Source organism: Typopeltis vanoorti, chromosome 24 (genome assembly GCF_054136105.1).
Source record: "Typopeltis vanoorti isolate ZY-2024b chromosome 24, IOZ_Tvanoo_1.0, whole genome shotgun sequence".
NCBI lineage: Eukaryota > Metazoa > Arthropoda > Arachnida > Uropygi > Thelyphonidae > Typopeltis > Typopeltis vanoorti.
The window spans coordinates 82,925,660-82,943,404 of NC_143572.1; the positions used below are offsets into that span (position 1 = coordinate 82,925,660).

The 17,745-nt window shown below is 34.8% G+C and overlaps 1 protein-coding gene across 1 annotated transcript in view; it reads right to left on the bottom strand.

The window, feature by feature from the left end:
• Positions 1-17,236, bottom strand: part of LOC150093484 (uncharacterized) — a 36,825-nt gene extending 19,589 nt beyond the window's left edge. Inside the window, exon 1 of the mRNA XM_090413763.1 lies at positions 17,022-17,236. The gene's annotated coding sequence lies outside the window, so the exon portion shown is untranslated. The remainder of the gene's footprint in view (positions 1-17,021) is intronic.
• Positions 17,237-17,745: the final 509 nt, after the last annotated feature.

The window sequence follows — 17,745 nt, forward strand, 5'->3', positions numbered from 1 at the left end:
CAACATAAAGAACACCTGGCAACTGATCAACGAGATGGTAGATTGTTCATCCAATTCCATTGCCTCTGAAACCATAAAACACAGCTTTCATGAAAGAGGCTAAATCTATCCAACAACTAGCAAATGACTTTACCCAATACTTTGTAGACTCCAAGAACTACAGAGAAATTTCCCTGCAATCACAAAACGTGATCCTCCATGTTTTCTAAGTAAAGTACGATAACGCTGTTTAGTAAAGTCAGCGTTTACGTACTGGTCATTTCTGACCACTTGGTTGGTGAACCACAGGAAACTTATTCATTGTTGTTCATGATGGGCGCATACTCATTTTATAGTAAATAAAAAATTTTTCTATATTGGATGCTGTGCTGCTTGTGTTCTTTACGTTTGAATGCGCGTTTGATTTGAATATTCCTTTGTACGGAAACCTACGGCTAATATACTCCCCACGACATCCATAATAGTAAGACGTTGTTGTCTGCGTGCAGTTGATAGTGTGGTCGGATGCATTTTCCTGCCAGCGATTGTAGATTACCAGTACAAAATATAGGGGAAATTGAATTGCAGGCTTTATATCCGGTGGCAACACAAAACGGGAACCCAGGACCGGCTCAACACAGTAAACAGACAACGCGTCGCATCGGGGCATCTCCTTCAATGGAATTCAAAGGAAGCTAAAATGAGTAGAAAAAATTAAATCAGCTAAAAAAATTAGTTAACACCTTTTTATTCCAGTATAGGGAGAAGGCGAGGATGTTTCTACCATATCTAATTAAAAAAAAAAAAAAAACATTTTAAATTATTAAATATGGATATGCTCTAAATATACTGTAATAAATATAGTGCCTGTTAACATTTAACAAACAATACAAGTTGTTTTTCGCTATGAATAGTACAGAGATGGCAGTAGCCCTAGGAGAGCAGGGCACAATTCAGGGAATGCCCTTACACCGACTTTTTTTTTTTTTTTTTTTTTTTTAACTTGCAGGACACATTCAACAGACATGGTTCAACAGAGCACTAGCTCTTGTTCTGCCACATGTGATGTCTCTTATGTTCTTCAAGACATAATTCAATGGATTTTTTCGTCTGGTTAAAAGGTATATTGCAGTTGCACCATATTTGGTAAATCGCGAGATATTTCAGGTTGTCATGTTTTTGTTTGGGCATACTAAGCAAGGAACGGAGTTTCTGAAGAGGAGTGAAAGAAGTCCGGATGTTGTGCTTTTTAAGAACTTTGGCCAGTTTCGGCGAAATGGAGCTGATATATGGTAGGGATATGTAGCCTTTTTCACTATTTCTATCTTCAGTATGGCAAGGAGGTGGATTGAAAAGTAACGTATTGTTTGTTTCGAATAAATATTTTAATGAAACGTAGTAAGAAGAAACTGAAGCTCTTTGTTAGTATCTTCTTCACACAGGAGTGAGCAAGCACGTTTGCCTAGTGTAGAGATAATACCAAGTTTTTGAGGTGGATAGTGATGGGACTCTACATGGAGATGACTGTTGGTGCAAGTTGGTTTTCTCTAAATAAATTGAGATTTTTAATTTCTCAGAAATACAAGCGAGTTTGACATCCAGGAATGGGGAGAGAGTTATTAATCTCCAATTCAACAGTAAATCCGATTTTCAGGTGTTCACCGAGGTTGTCAAGGATCTGAAGATTCAGGGTCGTGGCTCCGAATTAAGAAGATTGCATTGATATTTCTCTTCCACAATTTTGGTTTCAAAGGAAAGGAGGAAATAGTTTTTCTTCTAAAGATTAGAAATACAGATTAGCTAGTATGGGCAATAACGGGTTACCATGACTAAATGAGATTTCTGTTTATTTATACAAAATAAAAGGAGCTTCTGTTATTTCTTCTTACTAATTTTGATCAAAATTGATTAAAATTTTTTTGTTTTGAAGTATTCCAAACCCCCCCCCCCGTCCTGCTCATTGTAAATGAATTATAAATATATACTTTGATCTAATTTCATACCTATAACTCGGCTTCTAATGAAACAAATGCCACAGTTGAATCAACACTAAAGAAGGTTGCTGCAACAAAAGATACAGCAGGTCTCCCCACTAGTTTCTTCTATTTTTGAAATGTTTGGTTTCTTTTTGGGGGTGTAGATAATAATATGGAAATCTTTACTCATCAAATGTGAAGTGAACATTATGTGAAAAGTATATAACACATATGATAATTAAAGATTTCCGTATTATTATCTACACCCTCTGTCCAAAAAGAAACCGAACTTTTTAAAAATAGAAGAAAATAGTGGTGCAACTTGTTGCATCTTTTTGTTGTCGAAAGCAGTAACCTTCTTAGTGTTGATTCAACTGTTTATGATATTTGTTTCATTAGAAGCTGAGTTACAGTGCCAAGAGCGAGAGTTGTTGTTTGTTTTTTTTTTGACGAATGGTCGGAAAATATGTTTCAAACAGAGAGCTGCGAATGACTTTTGTGTCAAATTTGGTAAGTTTTGTCAAACCTCATCAAATGCTTCAAAAAGCATATGGTGATGAATACTTATCCCGTACTCAAAGTTTTATCAAAGCAAAGATAAATCCAAAAATTGAGTGATTTCATCCAAGAAATCATCCGTGAGATTGATTGAAAATGAATTGGGGATTCCGTTTTGACGGAGAGTTTGGGCCTTTGTGAATTGAATTCATGATTTGTACCCCACAAGTTGACCGATGACCAAAAAATGTAAAGAATTGAATACTGCAAGACATTCATTAAAACCGCTCGTAGGGACTAACTTCCTTGATACGATCATTACTGGTGATGAAATGTGGTGTTTTGAGTATGAACATGAGCTCAAAACAGTGCTCCAGAGTGCTGAGTGGAGACCACTAGAAGGGGGGGCATCCAAAAAAAAAGTCGCTTGAAGAAGTCAAAAAGTAAAGACAATGCTGATCTGTTTCTACGATTCAAAGGACATTATCTACAAAGAATTTGTTCCGCCTGGCCAATGGTGAGTTTTATCTCGAATTTTTGAAGTGATTGACAGCGAGAATTCATCACGTACGGCATGAATATCGTGATGACCGACCATTCCTGAAAACACACTGTCACTCTTGGCATTATAACTCAACTTCTAACAAAACACATGTTAATAATAAACAGTTGACAAAACCCTAATGAAGGCTTCCGCTTTCGACAACAAAAATATACAACAGGTGGCGTCACTAGTTTATTCTATTTTCGAAAAATGCGGTTTCATTTTAGACAGAGGATTTATAAAGCAAAGTCATCTAAGTGTGTCCTTCGAGCAATCTATGAAATTTGATTTTGAATAAAAATGAAAATAGCAATCTGAAAAGTTGACAATCAATTTTTTTTTCATACATTACTTTAAATAATTATCTTGAATTATGTTCTTCGAGAACAAATAAAATGTATTATCACAAGACAAAATTAGCACATAAAAAAAAAATAGCATTAGTTTTTCAAGGTAATGCAATATTCAAGTGAATAAAGTATGCAAGGATCTCTTATTTTGTCCTGGCATTAAAAATTGTATAATAAAAGGAATGAACAAAAGTAATTTCTATATTTTTTGTCTATCCCATATAAGTAAAAGGCCAGTTACCCAGCATGGAACAAGGAATTGCATTTCTTTTTATTGGCAATGAGATGCAGCGATAATCGTGAATTCTCTTCAGCTTGTAGGTTTATTGCAAGTTTAAATGAACATGACATTCACACTGCACTTCTTATACCTGCTCTTTCAACAGAGCACACATTGTATCCAGATTTTGCTGGATGTATATAACTAGATGTTCTGGCCTGTTAGGAGGATAACATGTGTATTTTTCCAAGTACACACTTTTTCATTAAAAATAAATAAAATAAAAAAATACAAGTAGTTCACACATTATGAATTCCAGCTTATCGAATTTTTATTTTAAATTGTGTGAGGTGAAGGCACTTTGGGGCATGTATGGGCAATTATGCTGTATATAATAATGTACCTCTCTAAATCCTACCCACACCTCATTGTGGTGGAGAGGTGAATGGGAGATGTAGGTGAAGTATGTCAGAAGCTTGGTCTTCCAGAAGGGCCACCCTAGGCATGAAGGCTACATCAATATTCCTGGCTAAGGTAGGAGGAGCCTGGTGATTGGGCTAGCAACTGTCATTGCATGTAAAATAATATTGCTCGAAAAACCAAGATAAATATGAATTGGATAGGTAAATTGGATATTGATTGGAAACAGAAAAGAATACGATATGGAATAATAATAAAACTAGAAACAATGAATGTAAGAGCAATTAATGGAAAAGAGGGAGAACTTATTCAAGAAATAACCAAAAGAAACATTAAAATATGCAGCATCACAGAAACAAACAAAAAAGGAAATGGAATAATGAACATATAAGGCTATATATTTATGTATCATCATAAGAAATAGAACATATCAGAGTGTTAACATCAGAAGAAATTGGAAGTGAACATAATGTGTTAATATGTAAACTAAGACTTGACAAGAAATGGGTGAAAATAAAATTTAAAGAAAATCAGCACAAACAGTATACTACATTAGATTAAAACAAAAGTTCCAAGATAACTCACTAGGCAGTTAACAACATGTAGAAGATAATTGGAAGATTTTTAATGCAAATTTAACTGAAACAGCAACAGAAGTATAAGGGGTAAAAAAAAAATAAAAATAAAAAATAAAAATAAGAAAATTAAAGAATATGGCCTCCATGGTTTAATAAAGAAAATAAAATATTAACTAAAGAAAAATATCTATAAATGAAAACAACAGATAATTGGAATGAATAAAAGGAAATAAGTCTTCTTCTTCTACGCCTTATTCCCGCTTCCTATGCAGGGTCCGCGTGTTACTTAGATGCGACTTCTTGTTAGTATTTCTCCCAACCGACCCGTTGCCTGGTCTGCCGCTGGGGATATATTTTTGACTGTAGAGGCATATGTTTACGGGGCCGGTTTGCCTGTTTGCGGGATGAAAAACGCCAGATAAACTGGCGGAAAAAACTCTACTGACCGCGCCCAAGACCGGCTAACTTGGCTATGCCTGAGGAAGATCCTCAAATTCCTCACGTCTACAACGGGAATCGAACCTGGGACACTCCTTCCCCAGGCACATGGTTGCAAAGCGCAAAGCCACTAGGCTAACCGCGCGGTCAATAAAAGGAAATAAGTAATAAAGTTAATCAGAAGAAAATAGAAAGTAAAAATCAATTTTGGGAATCATATACAAAAGAATTTGAATATGATTTTTATGGTAAACAGAAACAAATGTGGAGATTTATTAATACACAAAAGAAAGAAGCAGAATATATCCCAATATTAAAAGTAGAAAGAGAAGAATTAGAAAATTATTTTAAAATCTATATAAATAAATAGTGGAAATAAAATTAGAACTAAGTATACAAACAAACCAAGAAGAAATAAATGCAATAGAGATAAAAATTGAAAATGCAATTAAAAAACCGAAGAGTAGGAAATCACCAGGTCTTGATAATATCAATAATGAATTATTAAAAATGGTAAAGAAATTATAACTCAGTTTAGATATACCATACAATCAAATAATAAAAACAAAAGCAATTCCTGTAGAATGAAAAAAAAAAAAAAAAAAAAGAAAATTATCATCTCTTCTGCTCATTGTGGGTTCAGTTCCTCAGAGACGAATCTTTGCTATTTCTTTGTCTGCTGTCTCTTTATGAAGTTCTATTATGGAGTTTAAGTCGGTACTTTCGTTAATGTTATCAATTCATTTCTTTCTTGGTCTTCCTCTGCTGGACTTCCTTCTACCATTTAACCATGTTACCAACCAAGACGTCTACAGACATCAAGGTTATTATGGATGTGAAGTGCATATTAAAATTGTAATACCATTGATAACACATTGAAATATATGATGGATACAAAGCATATGAGGATGCGTATTTGATCCATAATGGCCGGTAAGGTGGTAATAATATGTTTGATAGTCTTTCTGGGTTCATTCTTGTAACATGTCCAAGCCAGCTTAATTCGTTCTTTTTAGAGCAGTAGTTATTGTTTCTTTAAAGTAGAGTCTTCTCTGACTTTTTCATTTTTTTTTTTCTGTCCAGTTTGTTCTATTGATTTTTCTTAGACATTTCATTTCAAAAGCATTGAGTTTATCCATTTTTTTCCCCCCTTAAGATCCAGCATTCTGAGCAATACAGTACTGTGGGAATTATCATTGTTTTATACATCTTTAATTTCAGTTCTTTGCTTAATCTTTTATTGTTCCACATTTTTTTAGTGTGCCCATTGTTATCCATTTATTATTATTTCAGAGTTTTATGGTTTCGAGACAGTCTAGATCTTCAGTGATCATTGATCCTAGGTAATTGAACTGCTTTACTTGTTCTATATTATTGTTTCCTAATTTCATTTGAATTACTTCCCTTTTTCTTATTACCATTAGTTTTGTTTTAGTAAAACTGATTTTCAATTTTACTAAAACAAAATCATATTTGTCTCTTGTTTGAATGTAGCTTGGTCAGGATATTTTCTAATTTTTCTTGGCTGTCTGTAGTGATAACTATATCATCAATACTTTAAATGTCTATATTTCTTCCATTTACCATTATGCCTTCACATCTGTAGTCCATCTACTACTTCTTTTAGGTACAGGTTGAATAAATATGGTGGCAATGGACAGCCATGCATAACTCCTTTTTAAATTGCTATTTGTTCTGTTTCTATGTTTTTGTATTTCAGTATTGTTTGTGTTTCTGAATAGTAATTCATGATACAATTTAATAGGTATTTGTCAAACCCTATGTTTTTAGAATTTTAATAAGTTTGATTCTGTTTATTGAGTCAAAAGATTGTTTGAAGTTGATAAAACAGCAGTAGAGTATTTTTATTTTTGTCTCACATAAGATCTGGTAAACTGTTTATTGCGAAAATTGCATCTATTGTGCTTCTGCTATTTCAAAATCTCATTTTATCTTCTTCTATCTGTTCTTCATGGGAACGTTGTTGTGTCCCATTTTACGATTTTTATTCTATCTAGTAATTTCCTCTTATCTATGTTCTTCTATTATCTACGCATGAGATATCACCAAAAATTTTACTAATACTTAAGTTATTTCTCCCCTTAGTACCCCTAATATTTGTATTTATACTGCACCTTTTGGGATATTTAGTTTAAGATATTATATACAAAAACAAGGAGAAAGAACTCAAATATGCCTGAAAGTGTAACTATGTTGCAGTCGTGACACTTTATCTCGTTTCTTAACATTAATTTCCCGCGTGATTAGGTTCGTAATTTTTCAAGTGGTGCATTGGACAGCAATTTCAGACAACTCTTTTATCATTGAACAAAGGTTTATTAAATTCCTTAACATGGTACAACTCAATTTAATGCTAAACTAAATACTTACAAACTAACATTAGCTTATTACATGTAATTAGGCTATGATCCTATAATGGGTATTACGATCATGCTGCCATAACAATTCAACACATAAATTCATTTGACATGGACAAATAAGATTAATTCACACTATTTGACTATTCAAACTTAAGTAGATTAACTAAACCATTTACTGCACTAACACACAACTATGACATTTTAACTTTCCTATACATTACAATAGACATGCAAAATTCTCAGGACACTTAATTTTTCACACAACATTAACACTAGCCAGCTTACTTTTAATATATTCTGTCAGATACTTAAGTCCTAGTATAAATTTTCCTTGGTCCCTTCAACAGTTCCGTATTAGAATAATGATACTTATCACAGACAAATTTTTGTTAACGTTAGATATATTTCACAGTATCTTGCTTTCTTGAGTTTTTCATATGGGCCCTTACCTTCTTCTGATTGAACTATCTTGGTATAACCTCACCGATACTCTGCTTCTCCTACGTTCTTTTTGGAACTGAACTAGGCATACGCTGGCTTAACTTTTCGTAACTCCGAACACACTTTTGAATCATCTATATATCGGCTGTGCAACTTGCCACGTGGACATCTATTTCTTTACAGCTCTCCGTTTTTCGTAGTTGTCACTGAAGTTGGAACACAAAGAATATTCTTTCTTTTCCTCGACTATATGGCATTCTTCGCTTCTCACATAGGAAATACGGAACCGAAATTCCACTCACTTTCGTTTCTGTGTTGTGACGTGGAGATATAACCCCTATCTCGCCACTCAGGAAAATACTGTGAAATCTCTATGAAAGAGCTCTCGAAAGACTCTCCTGGAACAGAATCAAAACCAAAACCAAAAAAGACTCGTGGGGTGGGGGGTTCCAACCCTTTTATACCTGTTCTCCTAACGGCACTTTTTCTAACTTCTTTTCGCTGCCCCTACTTGTTTTTACTTCACCGACCAATTAGGGTGGCGTTTTTCTGCTAAATGTCCTTTGATCGGCGAGCCCGTAACGATGTCTCAATCTGGGAATTGACCCTAAGCGATTTTCTGTTGTTTTTCTTGTGCTAGCCTCTACTTTAATCCCCTTATCAAAAGTTTTCTATGAACTTACTTAATAACTTAATCTCTAGCCTCTCATATACCATCTCTTATGACTAATCCTTTTCTGTCTTATTTAGTTAAATTTTCTCTTTTAAATCATATCACAATATTAATATATTCTTTCTTATGTTAGTTAGTTTAACAAACATCTTTATTTATTTTTTTTTATCGGATGCAAGAATCTTTCCTTTTCTTTCAATTAATTCAACTATTATCTTTTATGCAGGGTTTTTAATTTATTTTATTTATTCTTCATGTTACACCATGATAGCTAAGAATTCTATATTCTCAAGATATCAGGTGTAACAATGTTCATCTCTGTTTTGAAGAATCTTGATGAATATTTTATATTAGTGGCTTAAAAGGGTGATAAGTCTATAGTTAGTGCAGGATCTGACATCTTTTTTTGTGGATGGGTATGATGTGGCCTGTTCTCCATTCTGTTGGTAAATTTCCTTTCTTTAGTATTTTGTTGAACAAAATACTAAATACTGAATGTTTTCTATGACTGGTGCTTTTATTATTTTTCATTCGTTTGATTGCTCAACGTATTTCTTCATTTAGGATGCCTTTTCTGTCAGAAGTTTCTTCACGGTTGAAGGCATCTGGATCTATGTTTTCTTCAGCTGCTAATGTTTCTTTAAAATGATTAGTTCATATGTCTTTTATTGCTTCAATGCTGCTAGTAGTGGTTCCATCTTGTTGCAATATTGAAACTGGGTTGGGTGAGTATGTTCTACTTATCTCATTAACTATCTCAAATGGTCTTGGGTCATGTTACACAAAATTCTGCTTTTTCCTCTGTATGTGAAGTGATGAGTTTTGCTAATCTACTGTTTTTGTTTATTTCTTTTTCAAATTTTTGTATAATATTCTATTTTCTTGATTATCTTCTTTTAAGTGGTTAGTTTTGGTTATTCTTATTCTCTCGCATAAGTCCAAAATCTCTGGTGTAAGCCAATCTTTATTCACTCTTGTCTGGTAGCCTAGATGTTTGTTGCTGTTTCTTTAATAATTTCTTTACCTTTTTTCCAAAACTCCAGGACTGTATCTAAAGCAAGAATATTTAATTTTTCTTTCAATGATCAGTGACAGTTAGATCTGGTAGAGCTATCACTTAGTTATGAGAAGTCTATCTTTTTTTGATTTTCGTAGTTTATTCTCTATCTTTTGCAACTGACTTTTAGTTTGGCTGATAGTAGTTTATGGCCTATATCCATATAAATCTTTTTTTAATGTTTTGATATTTTAGAAGGAATGTTTCCATTTCTTATTATTGAATATATAGTCTATACACTTTCTGATTTCATGGTTTGGTGATGTCCAAGTGTATTTGTGTTGTGGCCTGTGTTTGAATAAGGTATTTGTGATTAACAGTTGATTTATTTTTCAAAAATTAATCAAGCCCTCTCCTCATTCATTTATCTCTCCATGACCAAATTTTCCAATTACTTCTAATTTATCTTCAGAATACTGTACAATCTTTCAATTCAATTAAAATTTCCCATAATAATCAGGATATCTCTGGTAATTGTTTCCCTCATTTCTCATTGCACTTATTCAAGTAATTGACTATATTTCACCTCTTCACGTGATTGGACTGGAGTATAAACCTCTATTATTTTTATGAATATTACTCTTTCTTTTGCTTTGGATCTTAGGCAAATGATTCTAGAGACAATTTTTCTTACCTCAGCTATTGAGTTTAGGAACCATTTTTTTAATGATTAGTGCTACACCTTCTCTGTGATGGTTATCTTTCCTTCCTGAGTAAAATAAGGTTGCATTTTTTTATGTGAATTTTTTTTCCTCAATCCAGTGGGTCTCTGCAACTCCAACATTTCCCATTTGAACAGTTCTAGTTCTCCCTCTATCAGTTTTAATTTGTCAGGTTTGTACAATGTTCTGATGTTGATGGTTGAAATATTATATATGCCGTTTGCATTCCACATAGCTGTCTTCTTGCCTAATCTATGTGTTCAGTTAGGTGTGTCGGCTCTCCCTTACATGGTAGCATTATTTCTGCTTCTATTTGATGGCCAATTCATCTTTAAAGATTTTAGGCAATTAATGCAGCTGGCCTGCCATTTTTCTGCTGCATATCTGTTGGTCTGCAGGACCAACAGGTATGCAGAAAATTATAGATGGATAAATTTATTGAATACTTCGTTGAAATTACTAACAGGAATTTTAAATAATAAAATAACAAAGGAAATTAATCTACTAGATGAACAACAAGAATTTAGAGAAGATAGATCATGTACAGATGCAATATTTATAATTCGACAACTGATAGAGAAAACAATAGAATATAATTGGTGTTTGTGGATAGCTCCTGAACAAGTAAGTGATATTCTGAGTAAAATTTGATGAAATTGCATCAATTTGCATCAATGAAATTGCATCAAATAATTACACAGTATTGTTTACTTTCCGTATTTTAGCAAGTCTGGGTGATTTTTGTGTGTTTTTTGAGTATTTTAATAGTAAATTGTTAGATACGATTATCAGTACACATGGCTCCCATAAAGAGGAAAACAAAGATGGCATTCAGGTTGCCACATGTCTAAAAATCTTTAACTTGAAGGATTTCATTCAGTGTACCGTTTGCGAAATTTGTGCATTGAGGAGAGCAGTTGGAGTCTGATTAAACAACGATAGTGGAGTGAATGTGAGCAAAAAGTGTAAAGAATGCGAGGATGTAAAGGGCGCTTCCGGTCATGTGAGTGATATTGTTGATGAAAGTGAGAATCTAGATAACAGTGACATTCAAGGTAGGAATGATGATATTTGCGAAGTAGTACCTGATAGCTGTGAGAGTGGCGTTGAAAGTGAGAATGAGGGTAAAAATACAGAATGATCGAATGAATCATCGGAGAATAAAAATTATAACACTGGCGCAATGAGTGAGATCGCTTTATTATGCGAAGCGATACATAGGGCAAATCGTCAGATGGAGAGTTGGCAAAAATGTTTACCAAGCGTACCAACTAATAATAGGCAAAAGTATGATAGAAAAAATAAGGGTATTAAAATGAGTGTAAACAAAATGAAAGAGCGCATGTCATATGGAGATTCCTTAGTAAGAGTTGTGTTAGTTGAGAGTTTAACAAAATCCAACCCGGTGCAAACGTTAAGAATGAAAGCAAGTCATTTAGAATTCAAAAGCAGCGAGTGAAAGAGTTAATAGTGGTAGCAGGTACAAATGATTTGAAAGGAAACAAAAAGGCTATTAGTAAGGATGTGAAGGAATTGCTTGAGGTAGCAAAAGAGAAGAGTGAGAGAGTTAGGATGGCAAGCCTGTTGCTGTGGTATGACAGTGAAGAGTATAGAAGGAGGGCAATAATTGCTAATGCCTTTATGTGTGAATTATGTTTGATGAGTGGTGTGGAATTTGTGGATGTGTGGAATGAGTTCAATGTGCAAAAGGATTTATATAAAATGGATGGTTTACATTTGAATGCATTTGGTGGAGACTTGAAAAGGTGTTGTTGAATGTAGTGGAAGTGAATGTGCAGAATCAGCGAAACTAGAGTTATTGGGGGAAAGGGGAGTAATTATGTAGATTTTAGGGAGAGAGTTGAGTATGTGAATGTGTGTAACATGCCCAAGCAAGTAGGAAAGACCACGAATCAGAATGGGATAGTTAGTATAAGGCATTAATATAGGGATGGGACAAATCTGCTTCTGCAATTCATGTATACAAATGCCAGAAGTATTAGGAACAAGGAGGAAGAATTTCTGGCCTCGGGTGGCACTCCCAGACCACAGGTTATTGGCATTAGTGAAACATGGTTGACAGAAGATGACACAGCTAGTGGGATTGAATGTGAGGAGTATGGTGTGTTCAGGAGTGACAGGGAGAATAAAATTGGGGGGGGGGGGGAGTATTATTGATGATAGCTGATGAGCTACAGCCAAGAAGTATAGAAGTGGAACTGCAGGATAGAGAAAAGAGCACATTTGAGGCTATCTGGTGTGAGATTGAAACTAGCAGAACAAAATATACAGTTGGGTGCTGCTATAGACCAGGTGATGGAATAGATGGAGATAGTATGCATAAGCAAATACAAGAAATGAGTGGAACGAGGGTAATTATTATGGGAGATTTCAACTATGGTAACATTGAGAGGAGGAGAGGATGCATGGGAGGAAGGAATTGGATTTTATGCGGTTATTAAGGGATAACTATCTGCGACAGCACGTAATGGAAAATACCTGGGGTCAGAGGTTGCTTGATTTAGTAAATGTATCCGAGAATTTGGCTGTAACGAATATAAACACTTTGCCACCAGTTGGTGAGAGTGATCATAGGGTCTTGACTTGGGAAGTGGCTAAAGGTGTAAAATTTACAATTAAGACAGGGTACATGTGGAATTATTGGGCTGAAAAGTATGACAAGCTAAGGAGTTTGATTAGTTCAGTGCCATGGCATGTACAACTGCAAGGGCTAGAAGTTGATAGTGCATGGGATGCAGTTAAGAAGTGTTTGCATGAAGCAATGGCTGACTATATACCTAGAGTGCAAATAATAAATCAAGTAGGGGTTAAATGGATGAATAACACCATTAAGCTTCAGCTGCAAAAAACGAAACAACTATGGAGGGAATTTAAGGAGAAAGGTGACCAGCATGCACATGAATGGCATCAAGTACAGGCCAGAAGGGTTACGAGGGTGGTAAGAAAAGCAAAAAAGATTACGAAAGAACATTGACCATGCAGGCTAAAGAGAATCCCAAATAGTTTTTTCAATATGTTGCAAGTAAAAGAAAAAATGTATATGGCAGAATGATTTTAAAGAATGCCAATGGTAGGGAGGTAACCGAATCAGTTGATATAGTTGAATTACTGAGTGAGCACTTTGCAAGAATATATCTTCCAGGTGGTGACATTGCAGAAATGAATGAACCATTAGATTATACGGAAATTGTGGTGAATGAAGTGGAGGTGAGTAGTCTATTGCAAAACTTCAATATCAATACATCTGTGGGATTGAATGGTATACCAGCTTGTGTCATATGTGAAGCGGCTAAAGAATTGTCAGTACCCATGACCATTTTGTTTAATTTCAGTCTCGGGTCTGGGTTAGTCCCGAGGGGGTGGAAAGAGGGGAAAATAATTCCCTGCATAAAGGAGGTTCCAAGACTGCTGTTGTAAATTACTGACCGATTAGCATATCAGGAATCGTTCTCAAGGACTTGGAGAAATTAGTCAAGAGAAGAATACAGGATTGGATACATGAAAATGGTTTACCGTACGGGGGGGGACAACATGGTTTTGTGAAGGATAGGTCATGCCTCAGTAACTTGCTCCCGTATTATAACACGGTGATGACGGATGAACTGGATAACGGTAATGGGTTTACAGTGATTCTACTGGACGTTGCTAACGACTCTGACATTTTGGATACCACATGGAATTCTAATCAGTAAATTGCAGCATATGGGGATGGATAATGGGTTGGTGAGATGGACAGGAGGGTGGTTGATGGAGAGATACCAGAGAGTGGTTTATTCAGGAGTCGAGTCCAAAAGACTGCTTGTGACTAGTGGTGTGCCACAGGGTTCTGTTCTTGGACCATTTCTATTTAATTTGTTCATTGACGATATAGGAAAGGATCTGAGAGAAAGTGTTCACTTGTTTGGTGATGATGCAAAGTTGGGTAGAGCAATTGTGAGTGCACAGGATGTCAAAATTTTGCAGGACGATTTGGATAGTTTGGAGGACTGGGCTAGGGAAAATGGATGTCAATTTAATGTGGCAAAATGTAAGGTTATGCATTTTGGAGTGAAAAAATTAGCAGCAGTATATCACATTGGTGGAAATGTACTCTAGGAGATTGATGAGGCCAGGGATTTCAGAGTGTTGGTGGACAGGGAGTTGAAGTTTAGGGGGCACATTGCAAAGTGGCTAAATCAGCTCAACAAATCACTTTGTTGCTGAAAAATACTTTACAAGCAGAGACAAACAAGTTATTGTTCCTCTATTGAGCCTAGATAAGACCCCATCTAGACTATTGTGCTCAGATTTGGTTACCTAGGTTTCTTCTTGATGGGGAGGAGGTGGAGAGGATCCAGAGGCGAGTGACCAAGATGATAGCAGGTCTGTGGAATGAACCGTATGAGAACAGGTTGAAAATTTGTGGGTTGCAAAAATTGGTTGATAGGCAGAAAAGGGGTGATATGATTGAGACATTCAAATTACTGAAGGGTTTCTATAAGATTAATCCAGAAGATATTTTTGAGAATAGGACTGGTGGTGGGAGGACTACGGGCCATACATGGAAGCTGGGCAAGAATGTGGTTAGCAAGGGTGTTAGAGCTAGGTTTTTTTACTTGGAGAGTGGTGAATGAGTGGAATAAGCTGCCAGAGTCTGTTGTGGGTGCTATGACCGTGAATGAGTTCAAGGTGAGGTATGATAGATACTGTGTGAATGTCGAATAGTTGTTCTTGACATGACGTGCTTTATTAAATGCATATAATTAGGGGCTCCCTCGATGAGTCGATCGACTCCTTGGAGTTGCCCGAAATAATAATAATAATAATGCAAAATTATTTATATGCTTTATAAATCTGGAAAAGCATTTCACCGAATATTAACTCAGGATGTAATAGATATATTGTAGAGAAGAAAAGTATCAGAAAACCTAACACAAATAATTAAGGAAATATATGATATCAATTGCTGCATAATAAAAACACAAGGAAAAATAAGTAAAGAAATACAAATTAATAACATTAGACAGGGAGACTCCTTAAATCAAACATTATTCAATATAATAATGGGTGGAATAACACAAAATGTTAATAAAATACAAAAAACGGGAGTGGAAATAAAAATAGAATAATAAGTACTATATGTTATGCAGACGATGTAATAGTAATTGCAAAAAAGGAAACCTATTACAAATATTACTACTTGCATGTAATAATGTAGCAAAATTATATAATATAAAATTTGATATCAAAAACCAAAACAAAATGTTTTGGTTTTTGATATCAAAACATGACAATATTACAAGAACCACAAAGATGTAAATTAAAATTGGAAGGTATTATTATAGAACAAATAAAACATGACAAGTATTTAGGTATACAACTTAACTAGGAAGGAAGGCCACATCCAGAAGTCAGAGAACAAGATGAAAAAGCTCCAAGGATATCATGATGCTTGAAAAAGTGAATTTATAAAGCAGTAATCAGGCCTATTATGACATATAATGCAGAAACAAGACCAGACACTACGAAAACAAGACAATGTTAAACACTGGTGAAATGAATATATTAAGAAAAATAGTAAACACAAGTAGACTAGATAAAATAAAAAAATTCAGATAAAAAAAAAAAGTGAAATACAAGCAGTAAACAATTGGCTTTCAACCCGAAGAATAAAATGGATTGAACATGTACATAGATGAAGTGAAGAAAGAATAATAAAGCAAGTCTATTGGCAACCAAAGAAAAACAGGAAGTCCTAGAAAAAGTTACCATTAAAGAAGATGAAATCTTGGTCGCAACAGATATTATACCTAATGCGTTGAAGAAGAAAACGACGTAATGAACGAACCTAAGTCACTCACGATCCTTTGCGATGCGAGTGTGTTATTCATAGTTTTCTCCAATTACACCTGATTTTTTTATTTTGTTCTATTTTTAAATATAACAATTTCATTCTTCCAACAATGTCAAAAAGAAGCAACAGTGCAAAACCAGAAAATGGCCAAAAAGACAAAGAAAAGCAGATTAGAGAAAAAATGCAAAATTATCACCAATCATCAAGCGGATAGCACTGTTAAAGCTCTTTCTGGGAAATTTCTCTGCCGTTTCTACAGTTTGCATTTTAAATGATAAAGCAAACTATTTGAAAGAGTAAAAAATGCGAAATCTATGACGATTACACGGTTGCATTATAAAGAAAAAGGTAGTATAATCCCTCATAAGGAAAAACTGTTAACTCATTGAATCGGCCCTCGAGTGGATAAAACTCTGGCAGAACTATGAGTCACCTAGTCCTTCAATGAATCTTCTAAGGCTCTTCCATTTCATCCACTCTTACAAGTAAGGTCACACCCAGTTGCTAACGGAGACGAGTTACCCGCTCACGCAGTCATGCGTCCGCTGCGAACTCCAGTGTTACCGAAATGACTGTTCGGAAGAAAAGAGTCCGATTTTAGAAATGCAATCATTCAAAATGTGCTGATGAGTGTCCTAATTTTCTTTGGTAGCCTGTCATAACTAAAAGTTAAAAAAGTGTATGATATACAAATCTTGAAATTTAATACGATTCCGTAGACTCACTGGTGTCAGAGCTGAGTGCCACATTTGCTTGCTACCGCTATTCAGTAGTGGAATGCATACAGCTCTGAACAAAGGATTTTACCCTTGTGAGCTTAGTTGCTCTCTAAATTTTCATGTAATACATTGACAAGTCAGCTTTCTGTCTTCTGATAATTTTTGTACTCACTTGCACTCAGTTTTGTGCTGTAAAAATGATAGATTTTGATACAATTAGAGTTTACTCACCTTGTAAAGTCTTGTTTTCGCATAGTTTGCAGCGTATCGCATTTTCCTAAGATTAGCACACGCAATGTACATAGCTACGAAGGTTACGTCATAACTCCGCTTTGTAGACTTTTTTCATTGACTGCTTGGATACTATAAAGCGCACACATGACACACTAAAAATTTACTCTTCCTAATTCGCAATTAAGTAAGTTAAGAATAACTAAATTAGGAGATTACTTACTAATACTTCGTAACATCCCTTTTAGATTGAGAACTTCGCTAAACTACTCCAAAATCATACCGACTTGCTTATTCCACTGCTATGCGCGACACCTATCGCAGTTAAATTCAATCGAATTGAAGATCTCTATTATAATATAAATTATATATTTTATGCATAGTCGTGAAGCGATTAATTCCGCGGTCTTGGAAGTGTCGATATTTGTAATGGAAGGTCTTAAACACACAGGTAATGAAAATATTTACACTTCTATTTTTACTGTCTTCGGGATAGTCTGGAACTCTATCATTTGCCAGTGCATGTCCAGTAGGTAAGAAGTAGAACAAAAAATCATTTCATACATTACTGGAACCGTTGCGAAACGAACGATCAAAATCAGTGAAAATTCAGGAAAATAAGAGCACACAATTGTAAGTTGTTTATGCAAATTCTTTACATATATGATCCTGACATAATTTGCAATTACAGTATATTCTTCGAAATGGGATAATATTCGCTACA